The 20,249-nt window shown below is 37.9% G+C and overlaps 1 protein-coding gene across 7 annotated transcripts in view; it reads right to left on the bottom strand.

The window, feature by feature from the left end:
- Positions 1-20,217, bottom strand: part of CSNK1G1 (casein kinase 1 gamma 1) — a 153,018-nt gene extending 132,801 nt beyond the window's left edge. For all 7 annotated transcript variants that reach the window (XM_004010535.6, XM_012181371.5, XM_042252332.2 and 4 more), the window contains exon 1: positions 20,114-20,217. The gene's annotated coding sequence lies outside the window, so the exon portion shown is untranslated. The remainder of the gene's footprint in view (positions 1-20,113) is intronic.
- Between the last annotated feature and the right edge of the window lie 32 nt (positions 20,218-20,249).

The following is a 20,249-nucleotide window of genomic DNA, read 5'->3' as shown; positions in this document are numbered from 1 at the left end:
TAGAAAGACATCTCACTCGTTATGGCTGTCAAAAATCAGCCAGAGGACTTTCCCGGTGGTCCAATGGTTAAGAATCCGCCTGCCAATGCAAGAGACGAGGGTTCAATCTCTGGCCTGGGAACTAAGATCCCAAATGCTGTGGAGCAACTAAGCCTGTGTGCCGCAACTGCTGAGTCCATGAACCACAACTATAGAAGCCCACATGCACTAGAGCCTGTGTTCCACAACCAGAGAAGCCACAGCAAGGAGAAGCCCGCGCAATGCAACTAGAGAGTAGCCCCCGCTTGCTGCAACTAGAGAAAGCCTGAGAACAACAATGAAGAGACTGTGCACCACAACGAAGACCCAGCACAGCCAAAACACAGAAAATTAGCCAAAAGTGTAGTCCCATTATGGCAGACAGTTGATGAAGGGAATCAGGTTGAAACCACTAACCAATAAATGATTACTTTTTTAAGGCACCTCCTCTATTAAGAAGGAACTTAGGATAGTTTCACAAACTCAAGAGTGGGCGAAACACACGGACCCACAAATGGGTCCAGTGATAAAGTCATGAAAGAATCAAGGGAAATAGTAACCTCTGACTATGTCTCAATTCCTTTACTGGTAAAATAAGAACAACCAACAAAGAAAACAACACTGATCAGAGATATGCGGCAACCCAGAGTGTTCTTTCCCCTTATCCATGTTCTCCCTATAAAACAGCTTCAAAGCTGGAGGAGGTAAGTAGGTAAGGAAAATGAGTAGGCAAAGATAACCATAATCTGTTGAGCAACCTTTCCTCATATCCACACAGAGGGCCAATGAGTTTCTCCTATTCTTCTTTCACCTCCACACAAAATAAACACAATCCTAGGGAAAAAAACTTGAATTATTCTGGCTTGTTTGTGAGTTTATATTTATTACTGCTGAAGACAGACACAGAAATCTCTCCTTTCCTTCCCTTGATTCCTTACTGAAGTCACAAGAATCCATTGTCTTTTGGGTCTATCTGCAGGAGTAGTAGCCTCTGATAAACAGCCTCTTAATTGAAATCCAGCCTCCCATGGCCTCAAAGGAGAAAAAGTGCCATTAACTCTGTATTAAATACCAATATGCTAAAATAAGAGACATACATGTGAGTTTCACTTTGGAACAGTAAAAGCAATGAGCAAGAAGAGCTTTAAAAAAAAAAAAAAAGTTTTTTCTTTAAAGCCAAGAAACACATAATGAGAAAAGAAACAAATGGTAAGCCCACTACAAAGAAACAAACAAACAAAACACCCAAATATCCGTCTTTTAGTATTTGTAGAGTATTAATTGAAACTAACTTCTCTAGTAACCTGCTCAGAAGTCAAATATATACATGCCCACAGGATTCCTACAAGCTTGGGCCAAATTCAATTATTAAGTCAGTGCAGTGAAACTGGAACAATTTTGTATACTTGGCTACGTAAAAGTCCGACTCTAAAACAATGCTTTAAAATTCCAGAATAGGAAAAATGCTGTTACTCAAAAGATAACTGGGTTTCATTTATATCTCTTCCTTTTATACCACCTGCTAATAATCAAAAATCATTTTAATCATTTATATAACAGCTTACCTCTTAAAATCTAAAGGACAACATCTGGAATATTTATAAAATGCCTAGGGAAAAATGTGACATTAAAATATAAAATGAAAAACTTCTTTTTAATGAATATTCCAAGAATAAAATTATTACCATACTGATCTTGAGAGCAACTATTTTCTCCTTCCCAATAATCAGTCATACTTACCTAACCTTTTCACTCTTTTCCATAATTAGCCTTTATCTTGTTCCACCTTCTAATCTTCTCATACCTCGACCAACCACAATTCTGCCTAACCAAATACTTCTAAAAAATAAATGTATCTAGTTATGTACGTCAAACCATACTTGGACAGATATAAATCTCTTTAAGTATAACCACCCCTCATTAGTATAATCATTATGGAAATGATTGTCCTGACTAGATGAATCTGCTAGAGAATTAAAGTTTATTTTTTTTAAACCCTACAATTAAGATTAAAATATACTTCATACTTATATAAAAGCCACTATAAAATAACTTAATCAAAGGTCAATAAGGAAAAGAAATGAGATATAAATATTGGGAGAGAAAAAAAGGAAGAAGTAATTTTAGAGCATATTCTCACACGTGGACTCAGCACAGTCAAACACATGTGACATATGAATTTAACCTTTTTGATGGCTGAGAATAACCACCGTATTTTTCTATGAAAAACTATGTCATCTAGCCCTAACGATGTAAAGCCTAACGCTGCTATACTAAATGGGCCCAGGGTACTGAGTTTTAATACTGTATTTTTTGTCTCTTTCTTACAGTTGGTGAGTTCAGCTCTAGCAGCACCTTCCTTCCCTAATGTGTAATGTGCCTCCTTTTGAAAACTTATTTTGGCCACCAAGCATGTAAGATCTTAGTTCCCTGGCCAGGAAACAGGGTGTCTTAACCACTGGACTGCCAGGGAAGTCCCTTAATGTACCTCCTTTAATATGCTATGAGCTATAACCAAGTGAAAGAAAGTATCAGTCGCTCAGTCATGTCCGACTCTTTGTGACTCAGTGGACTGTAGCCCACCAGGCTCCTCTGTCCATAGAATTCTCCAGGAAAGAATACTGGAGTGGGTTGCCATTCCTTTCTCAAGAGGATCTTCCAGACGCAGGGACAGAACCCAGGTCTCCCACATTGCAGGCGGATTCTTTACCGTCTGAGGTGACTTAGTAAAATGCAGTGACTATGTTCCTGGAAGCTATAAAAGTACACTTTTAGGAAAAGTTACATGAATTTTAGGACTCACACTTAAAGAATACAGACTTTCTAGTCTATACTCAAGTTCTCAGCTATGTATACAAAGAAGTTTCTAAGGGAATTAAAACTATTAAGAGTTTCTATAGGTGTAAAACTATGATTAGATAAAGGACCACCTTCATTTCATAATCAGGTCAAACGCAGTAGATCCAGGAGCAGTGGGTAAAGACATGTGATTTGTGTACTGAAAATGATCATTGTTCTTTAATTCATTAAGAGATTGCATTATGTTTTAGAAAGGACAGACTAGTTTGAAGATTAGCCCAAAGAAATGTCTTTAACTTATAAATGTAGTAATTTCCAAACATTAAAGAAAAAAAGAAATGCTATTTAACGTGTTCAAATACACATAACAAATCAAGTTAATAAAGAACAATTTCTAACTAGGAATCTTGAGTATATTCCTAATACAAATAAATAGGAAGAGCCTATAATAAACATGTCAAATATAAATGCCTCTCAAGCAATTTGCTCTCTGTTAGGTTAACCATTGCCTCGATGACTCTGATTCCATTAAATTATTTCTTACCAAACTATTTTCCACAGATGTTTTTCAGCCATAGGTGAAAATGATTCTCGATAGTTATAACCCAACAATTTTCTGAACTTCACAAGAGTTACACCACATCAAAACTCAAGGTGGACTCATTAGCAGACTTCAAACTTTACATACCTGACAATGCAAACCAGAAAAAGCACATCCCTGGCAATTTCCATTGACTTCTAATATTTCAGAAATTAATATAATATTGATGTGACTCAAATTGTATGATTTTTAAATAAATTTTATTTCTACTTTTTTTTTTACAGTTAACACACTCATGATTTCCAAAAACTACATGGCACTTCATATGCATTTTAAGGATGAAGCACACATTAATCAAATGTGCCACATAAAAATAACATTTTTCATCTACGAAACTGGTAATCACTGCAAAACCGTGATGCCCCACATTAGGTAAAGTCCAGAGTAATGAGCTCTCATGCCTTGCTGAGGGGACTGCACCACCTTTCCAAAAGACTGATTCAAAAATGTTCATTTATTGAATCTTCAGGAATAAATAATAATACCCATCAATCAAACCCTAAGAAAAGAATTTTCCTAAGGAAATAAAATATTTCAGAATTTTTAGCAGCAGACATCCGAAATAACCTAAAAACACTAGAAGTGTAGTTAATTTGGGTGTTTCACAGCCATTAATGATCTAATGATATGGAACAATTTTCTCAACAATAAGTGAAAAAAGAATACTATCAACTGTATTACTTACAACATACATTATACATGTATCTCTATCTCCTTTCATATAATCACAGAAACAATGGAAAGACTCTGCAAATAATGAGTGAGAGGCGCCTCTAGAGCTACAGCCCATGTCATTGCCAAGAGTCTGACATAGCTGAGCACACGTGCATATGCGCAATGACCACTCTCTAGGACATATTACGTTTGGCTTTATTTTGTCCTTATAACTTTGCCACACTGCTAAAATTAAAAAAAAACAACCTTCACATATGAAATAATCACATAAATTAACTGAAAAGGGAAATCAAAACCAAATGCCTGGTCCATAATGCTGTGAAAAAATACTGAGATGCTGTTTAAAAAGGGCTTCCCTTGTGGCTCAGGTAATAAAGAATCCTCCTGCAATGCGGGAGACCTGGGTTCAATCCCTGGGTTGGGAAGATCCCCTGGAGAAGGAAAAGGCTACCCACTCCAGTATTCTGGCCTGGAGAATTCCATGGACTGTATACTCCATGGAGTCACCAACAGTCAGACACAGCTGAGCGACTTTCACTGTTTTCACTGTTTAAAAATGTTTTTAAACAGGAAAATAGTGCATACTGTATTTTATAACAAGAGAATTTTAAAAATACATATGTTAGCATACAGAAGTAGAATTTAAAGGAATATACACAAGTTGCCAAATTTATAAATCAAAATAGAGCACTTATAAGCACTTACACTTAGTTAAGAGTGGTAAAACATCATTACTTTTTATAATGAACGTTTTATCTCTGTAAAAAGCTTACAATAATAGAAAGTCTTCCTAACACTGTAAATTATAAATGATACTTACAAGGAAACAACCCAAGAGTTTAATGAAGTTGCCATTAAAATAAGTAAGTAGTCACTGATTAAAAGTATAAAAATAAGCAGTCACTGATTAAAAGTATATATTATATCAAAATTAATCATACTTTATCTTTTTACCTTAAAATATTGCAACTGAGTTACACTGGATTTAGAATGTTATAAAACTAGCAATCATACATATGCTGAAGCTATATATACCACAGTCTTCGAAAAATTAAAGTTCCTGCCACCCAATAGAGGTAATGTGACTATTTAAAAACCAGAACTTTTGTGCACAGCCTACATTACATCTTACTGGGCACACCAGAGACTATTCTCAAGTCTTCTCAAGTCAAGAGTGTGTGTGTGTGTGTGTGTTAGTTGCTCAGTTGCGTCCTACTCTCTGTGACCCTATGGACTGTAGCTTCTCTATACACAGAAGGTGTGTGTGTGTGTGTGTGTGTGTGTGTGTGCGCGCGCGCATGTGTGTGTTAGTTGCTCAGTTGTGTCCTACTCTCTGTGACCCCATGGACTGTAGCTTCTCTATACACAGAATTCTCCAGGCAAGAATACTGGAGTGGGTTGCCATTCCCTTCTCCAGGTCACTTACTCAAAGCCAAAATTAAATTCTCCCAACTCTGTAACTGCTCATCACTGGACCCAGGATTTTACAACAATGTGGAGAAAGAATCAAGATAATTGTTACAGTAAGGATTAAGTGGATTCAGTGTTTAGCTCCCTCAAATGAAAAATACTTGATCCTGCATAACCAACAACACTTGGATATATTTCAGTCAGTATCAAAAGAAAACCAATGCAAAAAAAAAAACCCTAATGGACACAGCTTTTGTGAGCAGGGAAGAATGCTTCAGGTAGAAGAACTAAAATCTAAGAACTGAATTAAGGGCTAAAACTTCTGAATTCTAATCACAGATAAGACAGTGACCCAACCTAAATTTTATCTCAACCACATATTCTTGACCACAAATGGAGACTTATTCAAAAATGTCATAAAATGTTTGAAAAAAATTAAAACTTAAATTTTTAACCAAGAGAAAGAATTCATTTTCCTAACCTGGTCCACATATAGACAAATCCCAATGGCCCTGAAATCAGTACTGGTAAGTATGGTAACTAAGAAAGATTTGAAGCATGTTTAGCAACTGGGGGGTGGCATTTTAGTGCCTTAGTTTAATCACAGCTGAGTGCACAAAGAGGTTTATGCTGTCAGTACTGTCCTAACAAGAAAGGTACAGCTTAGGCTCGCCTACAAAATGATTAAAAATGTGCAGTTCAAGAAAAAAGATGATAGCTATATATAGAATAAGAGTATAAAATGTTATTCACTATTTATTATCACACATATTAAAATCTTAGATCAAAATATATTTATGTTAAATATGTAAGCACAGTTTTAAACTGTATATATACTCTGTATTTAATCATTCTCAAGTATTTCTATACTAAATACTTAGTTCTTTAACCATATTAGTCCTTACTGCCTTCATTCATCATCTTTGTTATGTGCCCCTCTTTTGGATCTCAGCATTTTTATCTTTTACTATCTGAAAAAGCCATATTATTGACATTCTTCATTTGGTAAGTTAAAACTAAGATGAAATTGTTTCTAATTTCTTAAACTTACGACACTGGGTAAAGTTAACAATAAGAAAATTAATGAAACATCTTAACAGCACAGCTTGGGAATTATTATATGAAAAAAAGCCTCCGGGGGTAGGGATAGGAGGGAAGGGAGGACAGAACTTTGTAAATAGAAATATGGCAGATTATTTAAATGACCTGCCTACTAAAAGCTGACAATGCTGAATTAAAAGCAACAACTGAAGTAGTTTTCAGCTTGAAAATTTTATTTCATTCTGTCTTATCTTATACCCATTTCTCTCCTAAGTATTTTCACATTTGCATATAAATACTTAAACTTTTAAAAATAATTGTTTTTTAAGTCTTGGTGTACTAATTCTATCATTTCAGCATCTCTAGGTCTATTTCTATTGACTGATTTTTCTCTTAGCTATGGATGATATTTTCCTACTTATTTGCATATCCAATTACACAGAATTCAAGATAATGATTCCTTCTAGGTCAGAAAAAGAACCTTCTAAAATACCAGTTGTATTTTTATTTCTTTGATGGAGTGATGGGTATAGTGTTTACTTCTAGTCTTTAAACCATATATGACTCTCTCTATATATGCTATAGTTCTTGAAGAAAAAATACTGTAAAAACTTAAGTTAGATGCTTTGAAAAGGTTCAGTGGGAAGAAAAAGGAGGGCAGCAAGGGAAGGACAAAATTGTAATGGACACAGTAGGGAACTCCAGGGCTCCATCCACTGCACACACATACACATATGTACACACACAGGCTGGAAAAAAGGCAGAATTAACTTTTGCAGACCTGTGTAATCTAATAAAAATTACAACAACCAAGAAAGCTTAGCAAAGAAAGAAGCTCCTACACTGAAGTGAGAGAGCAATGTGGTGTTTCTAACTGCCTACCTCCATTCCCCACTCCCCCATGCAACGAAGGCAGTAAGGATGGCAGCTGCCTACCTGCTGAAGGCTAACAGTGCCAGGGGAGCAAAAGCCTTACTTTCAAAGAACTGTGCGTGAACGCTATGACCCGACTGGCAACTTCCTCAAAAACTGGCACAAGAAGATGCTTTTGTTCTGCCTGACTTGGAGCACTCCCAGGGCAGGCAGCCTAGGGGAGGGGAAAATAGGCAGGGTAACACAGAGAGAGCTAAAAGCCTGGCAAGCAAGAGCGTGAGAAAGGAGATATGTGGAGAGAAATGGGCTTTGTAAACTCTTACGAGCAATCTAGAAGTCCACACATATTTCCAAGGCTGAACGCACACACAGAAAAGGTCTAAAAAGACCCTTGACTTTCACCTCTAGCTGACCCTTAGGCTCCATCCAAACAGGAAATAAAGGCTAAGGCAGGGTGGTAAATAGCCCAGCTAAGCACTAGAGTACCCAAACACAGAACCATCCAACTAGAAGCAGGACAATATTTTTTTCTTTTTCTTTCATACTTTTATGGTCTCCAGGTGTTCAAGCGAACTGGGTCAAAATACTAGTTGACCGCAAGGTTAATGGAACACAGACTTCAATAACTACACACGACAAAGAATATATACATAACAAAAATAGTTTAGAAAAGACACTAAACAAACAACAATGAAATTAACAATAATCCACAATAAGAAGCAACAAAAAACCCTGAGGAGGGGAGGAATCTGATGTCTAAAGTCAATACATAATATTCAAAATGTACAAAAGATTATGTGGCATGCAAAGAAACAAGAATTCTTGTATAGAAATTTATTATATGTATTTTACCACAATCTTTCTTTAAAGCAAGGAAAGGCAGAGAAGGAACCATCATGTGAATGTGACCAGTAGTCACTTAGGAAATATGACAGATTGAGGAAAAGAGTGCTATTTGATTAATAATTACTTAAAATGTGAACTATGACCAATTATATAAACAAGTGAACAGTACATGAACCAAGAACTTTCAGATTTACAAGCTGGATTTAGAAAAGGCAGAGGAACCAGAGATCAAATTGCCAACATCTGCTGGATCATAGAAAATGCAAGAAAATTCCAGACAAACACATACTTCTGCTTCATTGACTACGCTAAAGCATTTGACTGTGTGGATCAGAACAAACTGGAAAATTCTTAAAGAGATGGGAATACCAGACCACCTTATCTGTCTTATGAGAAACCTGTATACAGGTCAAGAAGTAGCAGTTACAATTGAACATGGAACAATAGACTGGTTCAAAATCGGGAAAGGAGTTATGTCAAGGCTGAATATTGTCACCCTGCTTATTTAACTTACAGCAGAGCACATCATGCAAAATTCTGGACTGGATGAACCTCAAGCTGGAATCAAGATTGAGGGGAGAAATATCAGTAACTCAGATATGTAGATGACACCACCCTTATGGTAGAAAGCGAAGAGGAACTAAAGAGCCTCTTGATGAAGGTGAAAGAAGAGAGTGAAAAAGTTGGCTTAAAACTCAACATTGAAAAAACTGAGATCATGGCATATGGTCCCATCACTTCATGGCAAATAGATGGAGGAAAAAGTGGAAACAGTGAGAGACTTTTATTTCCTTGGGCTCCAAAATCACTGCAGATGGAGACCGCAACCATGAAATTAAAAGACACTTGCTCCTTGGAAGAAAAGCTATGACAAACCTAGACACTATATTGAAAAGCAGAGATATTACTTTGCCGACAAAGGTCCATCTAGTCAAAGCTATGATTTTTCCAGTAGTTATGTATGGATGTGAGAGATGGACCATAAAGAAGTCTGAGCACCAAAGAATTATGCCTTCAAACTGTGATGCTGAAGAAGACTCTTGAGAGTCCCTTGGACTGCAAGGAGATCAATCCAGTCAATCCTAAAGGAAATCAACTCTGAATATTCACCAGAAGGACTGATGAATCCTGGCCACCTGATGCGAAGAACTGACTCGATGGAAAAGACCATCATGCTAGAAAAGGTTCAAGGCAGAAGGAAAAGGGGATGACAGAGGCCAAGATGGTTAGATGGCGTCACCGACTCAATGGACATGAATTTGAGCAAACTCCAGAAAGTAGTGAAGGATAGGGAGACCTGGTGTGCTGCAGACCACAGGGTCACAAAAAGCTGAACATGACTGAGCAGCTGAACAACAACAATAAACAAGTAAAATGTAAACTCTACCAAAAATAAAGAATTGGCAAAGGACTTACATAGACCAGAAAAGATACACAACTGGCTAATGGGCACTAAAAAATACACTCAACATCATGAGCCATGAGGGAAATGCAAATCAAAATCACAGTGAGATACCTATACCCACTAGGATGGCTATAATTAAAAAATAAACAGGGAATTCCATGGCAGTCCAGTGGTTAAGACTCAACCCTTTCACCACCATGGGTTCAATCCCTAGGCGGGGACTAAGATCCTGCAAGTTGCATGACGAAGTATAAATAAATAAAATAACAAACTTCAGTGAGGATATAGAGAAATCAGAACCCTGGACATTGTTGATGAGAACGTAAAATGGTGCAGTCACTACAAAACAGGTGGTGGTTCCTCAAAAAATAAAAAGTAGGATTATCATGTGTGTTTGTGTGCTATGTCACTTCAGTCACGTCCAACTCTTTACCGCCCCATGGACTGTAGCCCACCAGGCTCCTCTGTCCATGGAATTCTCCAGGTAAGAATACTGGAGTGGGTTGCTGTGCCCTCTACCAGGGGATCTGCAAGATTACCATATGACCCAGTAATTCCATTCCTAGGAACCCATCCCAAAGAACAGATGACAGGTATTTAAACAAGAACTTTTATGTCAGCATTCACAGGAGCTATTCACCATAACCAAAAGGTAAAAACAACCAAAATGCCTATCAACTGACGAATGGATAAACAAATGTGGTATATCCATATAATGGAATATCATTCAGTCATAGAAAGAAATGAAGTGCTGATACATGCTACAACATAGATGGTCTAGAAAAAGTTATGCTAAGTAAAGAAGCAGATACAAAGGTAACATACTGTATGATCCCATGTATATGAAATACCCAAACTAGGTAAACCATGGCGGTAGGAGGCCAATGAGTGTTTGCCAGCAGCTGGAGGGAGAGAGGAACAGGGAGTAACTGCTTTAACAGGATTGGGAATTTTCCTTTTGGAATGATGAAAATGTTTTGGAACTATATAAAGGTTATGGTTGCACAACACTGTGAATGTAGCAAATGCCACCAAATCGTGCACTTTAAAATGGCTGATTTTATACTATGTCAATTTTATCTCAATGAATGAGGTGCTAGAACAGAACTGATAACCTTTTATGAAAACAAGTACCCAAACATGTCAAGCTATTTTACTATCAATATTTACTGCTTCCCAACTAAAACAAAATAACACAAATATTTCTTAAACTATCTGAAGATGCTCCTAACTCTTTCCCTAAATCACAATATTTCTCTAGAAAGAGAAGAGTGGTATTACAGAAAGCTTCTCAGGTATAATTTACTCAAAGATTTATCTACACTAAAATCTAAAAGATATCTTTTGAAAGCTCAATGAGGTTTTAAACTTACTCACCATGAGCAAAAAGACAAAACAAAACTCAGAAACTCAGCTATCCCAAGTTACTTTGGACTTTATACTTAAAAAGCACAATACAAAAATTTCCATTATTTCTCATGATCACTTTTACAGTATAGTTTCAAATGGGCTGAATGACCTGGCCAGTACTGACTATAAGGACTATGTTCCTACTGACAGTCACTTCCCCTTGCTATCTGTCACCAAGGACTGAAACTTTTCTGAGTCTTGTTTATCTCCTGAACTCCAGTTAGTCTCCAGGTACCATAAGTTTTTTCTTCAAGAGGCACAAGTACTTGAGCTTGACATCCTGTGTCTCCCACTTATCAATAGTGTGAAAGCTGGTGGTAACCTTCCTTTTATTGCCTCACTTTCTGATCTGTATAATGGGAGTAACAGTCCTTGCTGTGAGAATGTGTCCAAAGCATTTAGCAAACTCCTATCATATAACAAACACTAAACTGCCATCACTATTATTACTGTTCTGTGTTTTCACTGAGACTTTCCTAGGACAGGCTGTCACTGCTAGATTATATCCACTAGATTATGTCTGTACCTCCTCAACTGGCTTTCTTCATTCCTCTTTTAGTAGTCCAAAGGATATGCACGTCATAATCAGATTTACCTTGCATATACATAAATACATCCTGTTACTCCCCAGCTGAAAAAACCTTCAATGGGTCACTACTTACTATGACATCAAATCTAATATTCTCTGCCTTTCATCAGCCTCTGTTAACTGCTCTTCTCAAACTCTAGAGTACACTGGAATCATATGGATTGCTTGTTAAAAACATATTGTTGGAATCTACTCCTGAAGTTTCCAATTCAGCAAGTATCGAGCAGAGCCTCAGACTTTGCTGCATGATGGATTTCCCGGTGATCCTGAGGCTGCTGGTTGAGGAACTGCACTTTGAGAAGCATTGCTTAAAATGTGACCCTTCTGCCTCCTTAAGGGCTTCCCTGGTGGCTCAGGTGGTTAAAGAATCTGCCTGCAATGCGGGAGACCCAGGTTTAATCCCTGGGTTGGGAAGATCCCCTAGAGGAGTAAATGGCAACCCACTCCAGCATTCTTGCCTGGAGAATTCCATGGACAGAAGTGCCTGGCAGGCTACAGTCCGAGGGCTCAAAAAGAGTCAGACATGACTGACTGACATTTTCATACTTTCGTTCTGCCTCCTTAATCTTATTTCTCCCTATTACCTAAACAGAATATACGACTTTCATTAGTTTTACAGGGTGTGCCCAACTCTCCTGACCCTGCTATAACTCTGCTGCCCCCAAATACTTTCTTGACTATCCAAATCATACCCATCCTTAAAGCCTGTGGTTCTCAACACCTCCTGCACATTACAATCACCTTGGGGAGGATTTTAAAAACTAGGAGTAGGGGAATTCTCTGGCAGTCCAGTGTTCAGGACAGGGGAACAGGTTCAATCCCTGGTCAGGGAACTAAGATCCCACAAGGTGCACAGTGCGGCCCCCAAACAAAAAAACTATGAACGTCCCACTCTTGAGATTCTGGTTCAACTGATCCTGGGACAAGAGTCCCCATATGATTTTAATAAGCAGCAAAGTTGAGATCTCTACTTTACCTTCAATCTTCTTCCCATCAGAATTAATGAACACTCACTGAATTTTCTCCCCACCCCCCGACCAAATTCCTAATGTACTCTCACTGAATTTTCTCCCCCCCAAATTCCTATAGAGCTATTAGAGTGTAACAAGTTTGCAGTTAGTTACAGATGAAACCATGTTACTCTCTACCTTTCATTTTAAATTCATCAAGCTTGATCAATGATTGTATCTTGAAGTTCCATCTTAACTACAATACTAGTACAGTGATAATACACAGTAGGAACTCAGTGTGTTTCCTCACCGATTGTGCATTCAAATTGAAATTCAGAGCTTTAAATACTTCTACTCTATCCAGTTCAGGAAACTATACTCACTCTTTTTTTTAATACAGTTCTGCAACAAACTCATTTTGTTACTGTGAGTCATTTAACTCCTTCCTCCCCCAATAAATAAACTGAAAAAAAAATACTAATGTATCAAAATGCTGTGGAGAATAATAAAATGATTAATAGCATCATAAATGGCTTCACAGTTGCTTCCTTAAAGCAAATGGCCTTTTCTAAATCCATTAAAGACTGTTTCAAAACAGTTAAAGAGAATCAAAGCCCACATATTTAAAGATGCTGAAGCTCTGAATAGTTCTATGATTTGTTTTCTCAACAGATGTGCATCCTTCAAGCCCTGAATTCACCAGATGCATATTAAATTAATCTGTACTTTCAGTTTTACATAACACTCCACTCTAGTTTTATAAATATACCACTACATAAAGTAGAACTCCACTGTTGCTTTACAACATTAAATATTAACAGATTATCTCCACTGAGCAAAGAAAAAATACATTAAGATTCATTTTAATGCAGTCAAATATGTGCTTGCTAAACATAGGCTATAATATCTTCATTATTTTTGAACTGGTTGATTTCTATCTAGAATATGAAAAGTAACAAATTTGCTTGTAACTAAAGATCTAGTGACACCTAGTATTTAAAAATACTAACTCAACACTTCATAAATTAACTAATTAATTTAGGATTTCAACTAAGTAACTTAATTTTAATTCTGTATTTAACAGTCTACTTAAATTTCTTGGAAATTTTACTTCTTACAAAATCATTTATCTTCATTAAGAGAACGAACTGGTATATTATATCAGAAACAACTGGAACCGAAGTTAGGAGACTTGGGTTCCAGTGTGATTCATCAGCTATACAATCTAGATCAAGTCTCAGGCTCTCTATACTTAAGTAATCTCAGCTGTAAAATGAGAAAGTCTAACTTGTCCATTTCCAAGTTTTCTTTTACTTTATGATTCCATAATCTATGAAACTCAAGAAACATAAGCATTAACCAGATGGATTCCATTAAAGGCAAAACAAGCTTATGTATTGACTGACTGGGAGAACATCTATCTTTGGAAAACCTAAGTGCTTTCACACAAACAGATCGTTCCTTGGGTCTGTTTTATTCAACGAGGTGAAAAAGGAAACAAAATCCATCAAGCATGGAGTTTTTAAACATTTTTTGCGTCATACTCTAGATGACTGGAGTATTTGGATGTCACAATACCAATTTAAGGTTTAAGTGTTTTGGAAAATAGGTGTCCTAGAAAACCAGGACAGGACAGTTATAAAGCCAACTGAAAGAGGATTCTAACAATTACTACTTGGGCTATGTGAGAAACAGTGTGTCAGGACAGCATTTTATTACTTTTAAAATAGTTATTTCCACTCTGAATCCGAATTTGAAATATCAGGCAACTACAGCAGCACCTATGATGTGTCTTCCTACTCAGACTTTGCCACCTCAAGTTTCTGGATGGCCTTCAACAACTGTAATAGGAAGATGACACAGGAGAGGACAGCCAAAAGCAATCTGTATAGCCGAGACCTGCACGGCAATAAAATGCAAGTGGCGAAAGACCTTAACTTTAGTGACAGTTCAAAACTCCTGAATTCAGATGTCTTATCAAGCCTCCTTATCACCTGCAATTGCTCTGTGCAAAGTACCACATTTAGTTCACATTTCCTAATGCCCCATTACATATCTCAAAGAATTACAGCACCTGTCAATTAACACCTAATGACCCAGCATCAACCTTTCTGAAATGGAAACTCGAGACTGAACAATTACATCTCAAAATGTTAGAAAAATCTCATTTCAAAACCACCCCCAGGAATTATTTCATTCATTTTATTTCCAAAAAAGAAAAAACTACCCAAGAATTAGGGTGGTGGGAGGGATAAATTGGCAGAGCACAAAGTATTTTTAGGCATTGAAAATACTCTGTATATTATTACAATGGATAAATGTTACTACACATGTTTCCAAACCCATAGTATGTACAGTACAAAGAATCAATCCTAAATTAAACTATGGACTTTGGGAGATAGCTATCAATGTAGGTTCATAATTATAACAAATGTACTACTTGGGTAGAGAATATCAATAATGGGGGAGGCTAGGCATGTATGGGAACACAGAGTAGATAGGAAATCTCTGTACCTTCCTCTCAGCTTTCCTGTGAACCTAAAACTGCTCTAAAAAATAAAGTTTTGGGACTTCCCCAGTGGTCCAGCGGTTAAGATTCCAACCTTCTACTGCAGGGGGTGTGGGTTCAATCCCTGGTAGAGGAACTAAGATCTCCCACGCTGTGCGGCCAAAAATAAATAAAGTCTTTTTTAAAAACTACCACATTAACATGTTAGAATAGAAAATATTTTAATAAAACATTTGACATCCCTATGGGCTTCCCAGGTGGCCCAGCAGTATAGAATTCGCCTGCCAATGCAGAAGACACAGGAGGCGTGATTAATCCCTGGTTCAAGAAGAGCCCTTAGAGAAGGAAATGGCAACCCACTCCAATATTCTTGTCTGGGAAATCCTACAGACAGAGGAGCCTGGCAGGCTACAATCCATGGTGTCGCAGAGTTGGACACAACTCAGCAACTAAACAAAAAGGCTGCTGCTGCTGCTGCTGCTAAGTCGCTTCAGTCGTGTCCGACTCTGTGCGACCCCATAGATGGCAGCGCACCGGGCTCTCCGGTCCCTGGGATTCTCCAGGCAAGAACACTGGCGTGGGTTGCCATTTCCTTCTCCAACGCATGAAAGTGAAAAGTGAAAGGGAAGTCGCTCAGTCATGTCTGACTCTTTGCGATCCCATGGACTGCAGCCCACCAGGCTCCTCCGTCCATGGGATTTTCCAGGCAAGAGTACTGGAGCGGGGTGCCATTGCCTTCTCTGAAACAAGGCAAAACTCACTATTAAAAGAATAAATTTAGGGATGTCCCTGGTAATCCAGTGGCTAAGACTCCGTGCTTCCAATGCAGGGGGCTTGGATTCGATCCCTGGTCAGGGAAAAAAGAGATCCTACATGTCATGAGGTGAGGCCAAAAGATAGAAAAGAAAGAAAGAATAAGTTTAAGTGGATTCATCAGTAAATTTAAAAAATCTTCTTCCAGAAGAAGCTTCTCTTCCAGTTGTAACAGAAGGAAAAAAGGATTTATTATATATCTCCATAATCCACTTTTTTTAGCAGCTTCCACCCATAAGCGGCAAGCAGTAATGACAAGAATGATTTATTAAGCAAATGATAACAAAGATGCATGAAGGTATATAATGTTCAGATAGTTTGAAATAACAATTACTTTTAACTTTCTGTGTAACTCAATATAAAATGCAAATTCTTTTAGCTACATGTTCACTGATACAACTGGAATTATATAACCTAAATCTACTGAGGGGTTTGATTTTTGAAAAAAAAAAAAAAATCTGATGAATTCAAAGCTACAAAATATGAAGGGGTGAGGGAATAGGAATCTGAAACAGATGGCATCTCTTTAAATTTTTTTTCCCTGAGTCCATCTTGAACACAATCTCAATAATGTCAAAATCCAATTTAGCTCTCCAAATAACCTACAAAACATAAAATGCTAATTTTGAAGTAAATTCATTCTTTTTTTTTTCTTCCCAGCTTCTATATCAGGCAGAAATGAGTAGAGACAAGTTAGATGTTAAATAGAGAAAAACTATCCTTCCACAAATTCTAAAGTTCTTTCCTGAAAACCTACTTTCATTTATCTGAGGCCACTGAAGCAGTTTCTATCAAGACTGGTGAGAATAAAGTCTGTCTATGATATCAGCCTTTTTTTTCTGGATACGATGATTATTTATCCTTACTAGAGACCAAATCATAGCTCCAAAAAGAAATAAGCTCTAAAATAGAAACAAGCTCTGGAAGAATACTCATTTGGTTTGAGTAAAGCACTGCCTGGCATTTCTGAAACATTTCCACAGTAATTGACCTCTGGTTTGGCAACACCAATAAAGTTAACTGTACTTTGTTCAGTATATATTCTAGTATGCTATATAAACCTTCCCAATCTTTCCTAAGGCTTTCTGAGATCATCCAAGAGACAGACGTTAAAGGAAGGTTTAGTCATTTTTAGATTTCCTGACAAGCAAATTCCATAACTGACAACTGCAAACATTCGTGGAATGGCCACATACGTTGTTTAAGTGGAAAAGGTCATTGAGAAAAGTATCATATGTAACAGTCTCTATTACTGCCCACATTTCTGATATATCTTTTTACAGCTAGTATCTTATGTTTTATGCCAAAATAAATTATTTAAGTTTTATGAGAAGATAGAGAAAAAATGAGAGCTTCTCATGGCTTTACCAAAGCAAGATAATACGGCCTCAACTTTAAGATTCAAAAGATGCTGAAAAATAATGATCCAGGAAAACCGTTAAATGTTTAGATATATAGTAAAGACTTTACAATCTCAGAAAAGCCATTTAGAAAGTTGAATAACCTTACAAAAAGTCTACGACGATAGTAAAAACATAATTTCAATTCTTTAAAAAATAGTATAACTATCTTATCAATAATTTAAAATATATCCATTCAGTTATCAATTTGACCAATATCTACTGGGTGCCTATTACGTAGCTGCAGTGATGAATAAAATTTAAAACAGTATTTGTATCTCAATGAAAGTATGCAACATAGCCGGACAGTTTTATTTAAAAAAAAAAATTCAACTTTGTTTAAGAAAAACACAAAGAAGAAATATATTTGAAAATTCTCTCAAAATTATGGAAAACCTATAAACTTCTCTAAAAAGTAATACTGAATTACACATTTTGTAACCGCTTTTCACACACACACAATTATCAAAGCAAGTTATTTATCTGTTGAGTATAAAGTACATTTAAAAATTTTAAATTACCAGGAATTTCCTGGTGATCCCATAGTTAGGACTTTGTGCTTTACTGCAGGGATAGAAGTTTGATCCCTGGTCCGGGAACTAAGGGCTTCCCAGGTGGCTTAGTCGTTAAGAAGCTGCCTGCTAACGCAGGAGACATGTAGTTCAATCCCTGGGTGGGGAAGACCTCTGGAGGAGGAAATGGCAAACAACTTCAGTATTCTTGCCTGGAGAATCCCATGGACAACAGAGTCTGGAGAGCTACTGTCCATGAGGTCACAAAGAGTCCGACACCTGTAGGCCACTGCATAACCTCCCCCACCCCCAAAATTACTAACTACATGAGCTGAAAATCTGACATACAACAGGTTACAAATTAACTGTATCGTTTTAAAATCTACAAAACAATTAACATAAAGATTTCATATTTCTGAGATATATTTCTACATAATCATCACAAAAGACTTAAGGGCAGAAATTCATTCCATTTCACTTATTTTACATATATTACACATATAAAAAATCTAAGTTTTGCTAACAGTTTAACTCCAAGATGAGTCATGGCTACTTGTGTTGATTTTATTCTTAAAATTACAGCTACTTTCTATTTTATGCCCCAATTTTAATTCTCTCCAGAGATATATGGTGTTAATTAAGATTTATATACATTATAAACTTTACAATGTTTTCCTTATCAATCTATACTATACACATCACAAATCTGAAAAAAAAACCTCTGAAACATTCTTGGTCATTTCAGTTAATGCACACATTCTGCTTTATTTTTCAGAGTTTTAAGAAACTACTAACAACTGAGTTTCACTCTACTTATGATCAATATCTAGAAGCTAATGAAAGTCCTGCTGTGTATACATGATTTGGAACATTATCGAGTTCTGCTCCTATCTCAAAGCTCATTCCACAAAACTGGGCTGCCTTGACTGTGTAAGATTACTCATAATTCATCTTTCAATTGGAAGGTGCTTCCATTTAAAGCTGTTATTTAAATACATTAAATCCCCTTTATATAAAACTGATTAGAATTCTAACTCATGCTACTTATGAAGAAATTGAATCTCTGGTAGGTTCCATGACTTAACCCAAGGTCAACAACTATCCAGAGGCAGTCCTGGTTCAATCCCAGATTTGCCTAACCTCAAAGCCAATATTTCCACTTGACCACAATTATCTCCTTAAAAGATTAAGAGATAGGCTCAAAAGCAGGGAACCTTGTCTCCCTCTCTCTTTGAACGTTCACGTATCTATTCTGAGACATCTATAACCACACAGAACCTACAATTCAGTCTCTGATTGAAATATAAATGAAGAGGATCTTTCTGCTTCATTTAAACTAGGGCAAGCTCACTGGCAGGTAAGAAAGATGTTGGCAAAGGCTTGCCTCAACATGTCTCGCTTAGACCTCTATGTTTTGAAGGTCCCCCAAGTCTATCTGTTATAAACACGCATACCTACCAAACAAGGATATGCCAGACTAGATTATAGGTTGGTGCTTTTCAGGATTGCACTTTTCTAAAATTCACACCAGACTTAATACTGATCTAGGAGACTTGGTTGACTATATCAATCTGGCACTTCTCAAACATTCGAAGCATCATTTATGGGAAACAAACCCAGTTCCACCCTCTTTCTTTTACTCTGTGATGCCTGCACCACTTGGGCAGTGAGGGACCGCTCCTGTAAAGACACTGGGGCTAGAGAGCAGTAAAGGAAGAAGTGGGGGAAGCGCACGGAAGTTGTGAGGAGGGAGGTCTCCTTACCCACTCTACTGCCCTAGCTCTGCCAAGGGCGGCTCCCCGCGGTGCCCAGCCGACTCACAACCCCCACAACCCTAGAAGCCGGGCTCTATCCCAGCGAGGTGGGCAGAGGAGTCGGGCAATGGAAGTATGAGATTGCCCCATCTAGCTCGCCAGGGTCCGGGCTCTCCTTTTGGACCCAGAGGATGCCCCCCTCTTTCAGAGATAACCCTCCAGGTGGCAAACTCCCGGTCCACATCGGCCGAAGTCTTCAGTATACGAGGGAGCGCCTCCTCGGCAACCTCGACCGGACCGCCCGAAACTCTTCGTCAACCGTGACCCCCCAACCCTTCCATTCCACCTCCGCAACCCTCTACAGTCACACACGCCGGCCTCCGCCCCACCCAGTATCCCCGCGCTCTTCTCCGCGATTGGGAAAAGGGGGCCCCCCACAAGCCCCCAGATACACACACACACTCTCAGGCTCCAGCCTCCTGGACCCCGTCGAAGACGGAGCGAGTACCTGGTCTGGCCGTGCTTCGGGACTCAGATGGGGCGGGCGCAGTCCCCTCCCGGAGGCGCAGAGTGCTTCTCTACCCACCCGCAGCGTTGGCTTCTCTCTTTCCCAGGAAAGGGAGGGAGGAGAGGTGCGGGAGGGG

The sequence above is a fragment of the Ovis aries genome, chromosome 7 (genome assembly GCF_016772045.2).
Source record: "Ovis aries strain OAR_USU_Benz2616 breed Rambouillet chromosome 7, ARS-UI_Ramb_v3.0, whole genome shotgun sequence".
Taxonomy (NCBI): domain Eukaryota; kingdom Metazoa; phylum Chordata; class Mammalia; order Artiodactyla; family Bovidae; genus Ovis; species Ovis aries.
The sequence above is the reverse complement of the archived record's forward strand: the minus strand, read 5'-3'. Positions and strand labels throughout refer to the sequence as shown.